Raw genomic sequence first — 9,441 nt, forward strand, 5'->3', positions numbered from 1 at the left:
CTTTGGAAGTCTTTAAAGATAACATGTCAGCCAGGTGCAGTGGCTCACACCTGTAATCCCAGCACTTTGGGAGGCTGAGGTGGGCAGATCACCTGAGATTGGGAGTTCAAGACCAGCCTGACCAACATGGAGTAACCCCATCTCTATAAAAAGTATAAAATTAGCTGGGCATGGTGGCGCATACCTGTAATCCCAGCTACTCGGGAGACTGAGGCGGGAGAATTGCTTGAACCTGGGAAGTGGAGGTTATGGTGAGCAGAGATCACACCATTGCACTCCAGCCTGGGCAACAGGTGTGAAATTCTGACTTAAAAAAAAAAAGATAATACGTCACCAAATATGTACTCACTGTTTCTCTGGGGTATACAAAATATCTCTTTTCTCCTAATGATGGAAAATAATGCAAGTCTTATAAATTACTGAAATCAAGTAGAATGATAGCATTAAAGATGACAGTAGAAACCGTAACTTTCATTTTTCTTTATATATCTAAGAAAAAGATATGTATTTTTCTGATGTAATATATGTGAACTAGAGAAACACATCAAAGTACTAGCAAATTATTAGAAGAGCATCAAAAAAGGAAACTATAGTCAACACCCAGGAATAATCATGTTTTAATCAAAATTTAACTGTCTCCTCTGAGCATCCTGTGAATTTTAAAATCTATAGTCAGAACAGGAAAGCTGGGTTTTCAGTAAGTGAGATGACCCACAAGTTGAGAGATAGGTACATAGAGACATAATTTATTATTGTTTTAAAAGTAGATGAATTGAACTTAAAAATTCTTCTTTTATCAGTTTTACTGATTATGGCACAGGTCTAATAAAACTGCATAGCTTCTACCAAAAATGATGAAAGTCATTTTGTAGCTTATGTGAAATATGTTGTAGTATGTCCGAGCTGTTACAGGTCATACACACTGAATTGTAAACATGAGCAGGAAAAGGATAGAAATACTCTTCTTTGATAAAGGCAATGGTAACAAGACCCTTAAGAGCTAGCAGAAAAATCAAGGGTAAAACAAGTTCTTCAAAAGAGCAAAACAAACAAACGTGCAACCACATCATAAACGCAGGTTGAACCTTTGAGAAGGAAGAAAAACTCTGGCCTCAAAGGAAAAGAAGGCATAATTCCTTAAGAATGGATCATGACTACTAAAGCACAGGAGCCCTGGGCAACTTAGGTGTACAGATGACTGATTAAATTCTAAGCCATATGGTGTGAGTCTACAGGTCTTAAGCATTTTTTTAAAAGGGGAGGGATATTTTATCATTTTCTAGTGATGCTTCTATGAAATCCTCAAAGGTGGCACTAAGAATGAGGGGAAAATGGAAATGAAGCAGCTAAGAGAGAAAATATCAGGGAAGAAGAATAAACATATTTGGCAGTGTTGTATAGAAAGAAATAGTTTTCTGTGTCAGTAACAGGTGAGCTAAGTTTCTTTTTTATTATTATTATTATACTTTAAGTTCTGGAATACACGTGCAGAATGTGCAGGTTTGTTACATAGGTATATTCCTGCCATGGTGGTTTGCTGCACCCATCAACCCATCATCTATATTAGGTATTTCTCCTAATACTATCCCTCCTGAAGTCCTCCACCCCCTTAAAGGCCCCATTGTGTAATGTTCCTCTCCCCAAGCTTTTAAAGGCAAGGATACAGAAGCTGCCAGTGCTCTAAACATCTCAGCCTAGAACAGGCACAGTGTCACTTCCACCTCATTCTGTTGGTTGAAGAGTTATAGGGCTGACCCAAAATCAAGAGAAAGGAAATAAGCTAAATAGAATTACCATCCATCTTTCATTCGCTCCAATCCTTGAACACAAAATATTCGTATCAGCAGTCCCAAGAATGAAGTGAGGGGATGATGATGATGGGGTGCTACTGAGAGTAGCCTCAAGTTCTTTCTAGAGGCCGGCATCTTTTAGATAGGGAATTTGAGTAGCAATTGGGCAGTGTTATTATAATTGGCCAATAATGGCAACTAGTCACAGGCTAGGGGAAAGTTGCTTAGTTGCTGACTGACTGAATTAAATCAGAACTTGAAGTGGAAGAAAACAGTAGAATTTAAAAAATAGTCAAGGGAAATTAATGCTCAAAATGATAAGAGTTTGGGAAAGTAAGTCGGGAACTTGGTTCTAGGTCTGACCTCCCTGACTCTGGGAAGGTGCAACTTTTTCCCTAAAGTGAGTTTCAGTTCAGATTAAACGAAAATGCTGTGGAATTAATATAGCATTTAGCAAAGTGGCTTTTTGGAGAATCTGAAACTGAAACATGCAATATGAATAAGGTTAATTCAGTGTCTTGTCACTTGAATTGTTGCTCCTGTGTGCTTCCATGTCCTCTCCCTCCCTTCAACCACTTAAAGTTGCTTTTTATTTTAAAACCAACGATGATACACTAAGACATTTCTTAAACTAACTGGAAGCATAGTCTGTCCAATCAGTGGGAACTCTGGCCGACATTCTCTTACAGAATGTGAAGGAATAGAGACTGAAAGAAGTTGAGGTAACTTCAAGCTAAATGTGTTTATTTCTATTTGAACTCATTTACTTTTCAAAATTAAGCCAAGTTAAAACACAAAAATAATCCTATTTCAAACTTATTCAAGTGTTCATATATATTGCATTGCATCAATCAGTTTTAAACATGTTTTGTAAAATTTGCTGCCTTTAAATGTATTTATATTTTATTTGTCAGAGATTTTCTTGGGGAGCAAGCTTCCAAGCTTATAATGGAAGTTAACAAGAAGATCAACTTTCATCAGTAGAGAATTGCTTTTATAGGCAATATTTATTTCACAAAGAGAGGTTCATCTGTATTCTCTAGCTGACAGTTCATAGCTAGTAGCTGTTCTTTGGGACTACTTTTCTGCTATTACCTTAATATCAAATATTTGAGATTACTTTATTTGGTAGGGGGAAAAAGAGAGACTGTGAAACAAATAATTTCTAATGGCTGAAATAGGAGTAGTTAGGCAAAGTTCCAGAGAGCAGCCAAGGCAATAACTACCCAGCTTCCACTGACATCAGTGTGAGTAATAAAACTAAATCCTCTGGAGATACTTTGAAATTTTAGCCTGCAGTATCTTTGGAAAAGTTTCACAGTGAAATTATATTTCCAATTCCACAGCCAATAGTCATTCTAGCCATCTCCGTCCCATCCTCCCAAACATACGATAGTATCTCACTCTGGTCATTTGCAGTGATGACTTCAGCTTATATCAACTGTGCATAGAGAAGGGTAAGGCAAGCGGCCATTTCCGGTTTTCCCATTTCAAACAGGGCTGCAGCGGCGCTTTCTTTCCTTTGGCCAAGTGACAAAGGAACTGTGCACAGTCTTCATCAAGTGTTCTAAGCCCCACCCAAAGAATCTTCAAAAGGGATGATTGGTAAACACTATAGGAATAGGTCAGTTCTTAAAATGGAACATGTGAACTTCACTCTAATGGACAGGAGAGAGAAATAGAAGGGATAGGAGAGAGAGCACATGAATGAGGTCTCGCTCTCCTGTCCCTCTTTCTATTGCTTTTAACCTTTTTTTCAAAAGCGCCTAAACCTATCATAAAGGAATAGGTGCTGTTTATTCAACTTCATGGGTCTCTTCTTCACTCGTCTAATGAAGATGTATTTGGAGTCAAACCCTACATGGTGACTGTGAGTATCAACAAATGTGAAGTGCTGAGAAGTGTGCTCAGCAGGTAGCAAATGTTCAATCCATGCTATCTGTATTTACAAATCCTTACACAGGATTTGGATCGACATGCTACATAGTCTATGCCTGGGCCTCTTCTGAACTGATCAATTAAACCACAAAAACACACAATTTCGCCCACAGACTTTTGCCCACCCTATTTCTGTGCACATAAAATCATTCAATTTTATATCCAGAATTTTTAAAAGTGGTAAAAATAATAGAATTACTGCTGCCGATGAGTGGCAGTTGGTAATTTATAAAAAAAAACCGTGGAAAATTAAGTGCGTCAGAAATGATGATGACAGTGGTTGTGATGTTGGTGGTTTACATTTACTGAGCATCACATGTCATCTAGGAATTGTGCTTTGCTTATTATGTAGTTATGTACAAACTGCACATTAGCCTTTTGATATAAGTATTTCTGTACCTATTTTTGTAGATAAGAAAACTATGATTTAGAAGGATATTATACATTTCCTTTACCTCCCTTTTTCTCCCACTGTCAAATTTAAGTTTTTAAAGTGTTATTCAATTATTTGACTCTACTTCCTTAATATCATTGATTCATTAGCCTATTCAAGTCCCACCTCATCACTAAAATGAACCCAAACCACCTATGGTCTCCTCAGTGCTAAATCAAGTTAGCCCATTCTCACCTTATCCTACTTGGTGATCTCACCATGCAGTAAGTGATACTATTGATCATTTCCTCTTCCTTAAAAACGCCCACTATCCTTGGTTTCCATGATGCTGCCTTCTCCTGGATTTTGCCTTTGTCTATTTATTGTCATCACTTTTCAGTAGGCTCCTATTCCTCTGTATCCCTTAAGGGAGTGGCTTTCAATCGCGGGAGGAAATATATTTTAGATCACAACTCTGTATTCAAGTACATACTAACACACTTCATGAAACAATGCTTCCTTACTATGTTCAATGGATTCTGATATATTTATTTTATCTCACTGAAAAGAATACTTTGGTCATAACATATCAAATTAATTTTATTGTTTACACATTTTTCAGCATTCTGTCTCAACATTATGTTTTCTCTTGCATATGGCTCAAACAAATTTTGAAGTGACCAGTCCGCCTGGTCACAGTCATCTAAACATCTGTCACATTCTAGCACATGGTAGTAGCAAAACCCAAGAGACTAGGTAATACTCTTAGCTAAGCTTCAAAAGCTTAGAGGAGAATTATAATTAAGTCCCCAGAACATTTTATAAATGATCCCATAGATGTTGAAGAGGCATTTTGCTAAAAAGTCTTTAATTGAATGAACAAATGCCATGCTAGGGAATGGGAATTAAGTATTAGGGAATGGATATGTTTTCTAATTTTGAATCAACAAGAACATCTAACATGAAAAAAGGCTTTAAAATTAGAGCAAAATGTGATATCAGAATTGTTTTCCTATTTCAATATTCCATTGCATTATTTTACTCCCAAAAATAAGGCAGACTAACTGTGCATCTCTTTTCACCACTTCAAACTTCACTTATTCATTCATTAACACATTTGATCAGCAATAGCTATTTATTTAGTATTTCCTATGTACAAGGTACTGTGCTTGAAGCCACAAATCAAACAAGGATAAATTAGACATGGACTTGTTTCTCAAAGGCGTTTCATGTTATTTGTTTAGTTATGCATTACTTAATGATGGCGATACATTCTGAGAACTGTGTCATTAGACCAGTGTACTTACACAGACCTAGATGGTATAGCCTACTACACACCCAGTCCAGATGGTGTAGCCTATCGCTCCTAGGCTGCAAACCTGCAGGGCATGCTACCGTACCCAACACTGTAGACAACTTTGCCACAATGGTAAGTATTTGTGCATCTGAACATATCTAAACATAAAAAGGTAGAGTAAAAATGCAATATTATAATCCTCTGGGACCACCATTGTCTATGCAGTCCATTGTTGACTGTAACATTATTACACAGCATATGACTATACCTAGTTATTCATATAAATGTTTTAACTAATAGTTACTCTTTCAGTACTTTTCTGTGTCTCAAAGTTTTGGAGATATATGATTCATTGACTTCTTTCTCCAAAATCAATGTTTTTTTAATCATGCTCTTTTCATTGCTACTCTAAACTCAAATTTATTAAGTCATTTTTGTGTGTTTTTACTTGTTTTTTTGCATAGAACTCAAGTAATACTTTGATTCTGAAAAGGTTTTTTCACTTGACAAACATTTACATCCAAATAGGTGAGTGATTAGCTATGATCCAGTTGTATTTTATGCAGAAAATATTAATTGCCAACTAGATTTTAATCCAAATAACAAAATCCCAATGAAGTGGATTTTTGTCTATTTTTAAGATGTGTTTTCATGACTTCAGCAAAATTTATTTTTGCTAAAAAGTAGTCCTATTTATCGTTTTCTAGTCTCAAAGAAAATGAAAGATTGTGTTTTATCTTCCCAGAGCCTACTGGATAACAGTATTTTTAATTTAGTAGAATTATTTTCCAATCAGGATATATAAACTCTTGTAAAGTAAATTAATCATTCAGGATGTTATTAATGTGTAGTTCTATAGGCACTTTAGGAACTATTGTGTCCTGACAATGATGACTATAGACAGGTTTCATCCTATACTGGTGGCCCAGTATGATATGCCAGGTACAGCTTATCCCAGATGATTTCTCTGTTTGGGATGGCAGCCAACCATGGCAGTCCAGATGGTGGACAGAAACATTAATTTAACACTATACCAAGAAGAGTCTAAAGACATAGGTGCCCTACAACACAGAAAATCCATTTTGAAATATACATTCTTGTATATGTGTCAAGAAACCCTGCATGTGTGAGGATGTTACTCTAGCTGTTATTTGTAATAATAAAAATGTGTGCTTATTTGCAGAACTATTTACAATAGCCAAGAGATTGAATTAACCTAAATGTCCATTAATGGACAAACAGATAAAGAAAATCTAGTATATATACATAATGGAACACTGTTCATCTATTTAAAAATCTATGAAATTCTGTCATTTGCAGCAATGTGGGTGGAATTGGAAGTCATTATGTTAAGTAAAATAAACCAGACACATAAAGACAAATATTGCATATTCTCACTCATATGTGGGAACTAAAAACGTTGATCTCATGGAGGTAGAAAGTAGAATGATAACTACCAGTGGCTGGGGAAGAGAGGAATAGAGATTGGCTAATGGGTACAAACTTATAGTTGGTTAGAAGAAATAAGTTATAATATTCCACAGTAAAATAGGGTGACTACAGTTAGCAACAACATACTGTATATCTCAAAGTGCCTAGAACAGAAGACTTAAAATGTTCTCAACACATAGAAATGATAAACACTCAAGGGGATGGACACCATAAATACCTTGATTTCATCATTACACATTCTATGCATGTAATAAAAAATGACAGGTACCCCAAAAATATATGAAATCATTCTATTATAAAGACACATGCACATGTATGTTCACGGTGGCACTGTTTACAATAGCAAAGACCTGGAACCAACCCAAATGCCCATCGATGATAATCTGGACAAGGAAAATTTGGCACATATACACCATGGAATACTATGCAGCCATAAAAAATGATGAGTTTGTGTCCTTTGTAGGGACATGGATGAATCTGGAAACCATCATTCTCAGCCAACTGACAAAAGAATAGAAAATCAAACATCACATATTCTCACTCATAGGTGGGTGTTGAACAATGAGAACACATGGATACATGGAGGGGAGCACTACACACTGGGGTCCGTTGGGGGGGAATAGGGGAAGGACAGCGGGGGTAGGGAGGTTGGGGAGGGATAACAGGGGGAGAAATGCCAGATATAGGTGATGGGGATGGAGGCAGCAAACCACATTGCCTTGTATGTACCTATGCAACAATCCTGCATGTTTTGCACATATACCCCAGAACCTAAAGTGCAATAAAATATATTTTTAAAAAGAAAAGAAATTATAAGCAAGAAAAGAAATAAAAAGAACCCACAACCACACACACACACAAAAAAAACCTTAGGGGAACTCAAATGTCCAACACACACACACAAAATGAAATTCTATTGTGTGAAACTGTAAAATAACCTACTTATAAATGCATCATTGAACATAAATATGACTATTGAATGATAAAAATATAATTCAGGGATATACAGATGATATGCTATATCACATGTGCAACTTTGAAAAGCACACTATGAGAATATGGCAAATTATATAACATAGAAAAAATGCACATCAACTTTAAAAGTTAAGTGTCTTCTAGGGAAGGAAAGAGCAGGTAAGAAGGGAGGGAAATAATTTCATTTGCACCCTTAATAGACTTTTTAAGGATTTGAAATACGCGTGGCCAAATCCTGACAATTGTTCAATCTCAGTGGTGAGTAATCTGCATATTTTAATTTATTCTCTTTGATCTTTCCTATAATTCAAACATTAGTAATTTTTAAACTATGTTTTGAAATAACACAAGTGACATGGAAACTTGGATCATATCTAAGCCAGAGTTAATATCCAGTGTAAGAAAATGGAGGCTGGAGTCATTGAAAGGTCTTCATTCATCTCATCCAGCTGATGGCACATTTATGATTCCAGGAGGTTTGTCCAATTTGAAGCAGCCTCTAGATGAAGTTCTTTATTAAGCAGCTGGTGGGTTGGTCTGGGTTGCAGTCAAGAATTATAGATCTCACCCAGGATGGAAAATAGCAGTATCAAGAAGGAACATAGTCACAAATAGCAGGTAATAACTATATTTTACACTCTAATACTAGCAAGATCACAAAACCAATGTAGAATGTGAATCCATCATTGAAAAACGAGCAGGATGAAGTCTTGATCCTGTGTTAGTGTTATTTAGTGTTATTTAATATAAAAAATAAAGCAGAATTATTTAATATGGAAAAAAGTTAGTGCACCACCTGGGCTTTCCTGATAAGCAGGGAACAGCAATAACAGGATTACAAAAATAAAACTAAGTTGAGATCATACCCAGTGTTTTTTAAGGCATTTCTCATTTCCTCCATACCTTTGTGAAACGCTACAAAATGAGGTCTTATGCCATGTGGGCTCTTCATATGCATTGCTTCACCATATCTTTATGTTTAAGATTGATATTATCATCAAATTTTATAGATTAGGGAACAGAGGCATTGTTTCCAAGTGTTGAAACTAGATTTTACACCCAAATAGAAAAGAAAGGGAAGGAATGGGAAATGGAAAGAACGGAGAAAGAAAAAAAAGAAAGGAAGGGAGGGAGGGAGGGAGGGAGGGAGGAAGGAAGGGAGGGAGGGAGGGAGGGAGGGTATCCATATACACTATACTTCAGTAAAAAGGAGCATTTAAAATATTCAGAGAAAAAAAATCTCATGTAGTATTCGGCCAATAAAATTTCTTCTTTTCTTCATATCCAAATCCACTGTTGCTATTAATACAAGTGGAAACATTGACCAACAGTGTCTCTCCCTAAAGAACTGGTAGAAACTATCCTTATGCAAACAACACTCTTGACTCTGTTTCAAAGATTTATGTAGTTTTTTTCTTACATCTTTAAACTGAAAATAACAGATGAACAAATGTAAAATAGCCATGAACCAAAAAGAAGTATGTGAATGATTTCCCATAAATTTAAAACAACATTCAGTAGAAGAAATAGGAAGAAAACTGAACATATACCCGTCCAATGAGAATTTTATTTTTACATTTTATGTTTGACATTCTAGTCTTATGAGAAAAAGCCAT

The sequence above is a fragment of the Aotus nancymaae genome, unplaced genomic scaffold (assembly GCF_030222135.1).
Source record: "Aotus nancymaae isolate 86718 unplaced genomic scaffold, 86718_ANA_hifiasm-v0.15.2.pri h1tg000033l, whole genome shotgun sequence".
Classification (NCBI taxonomy): domain Eukaryota; kingdom Metazoa; phylum Chordata; class Mammalia; order Primates; family Aotidae; genus Aotus; species Aotus nancymaae.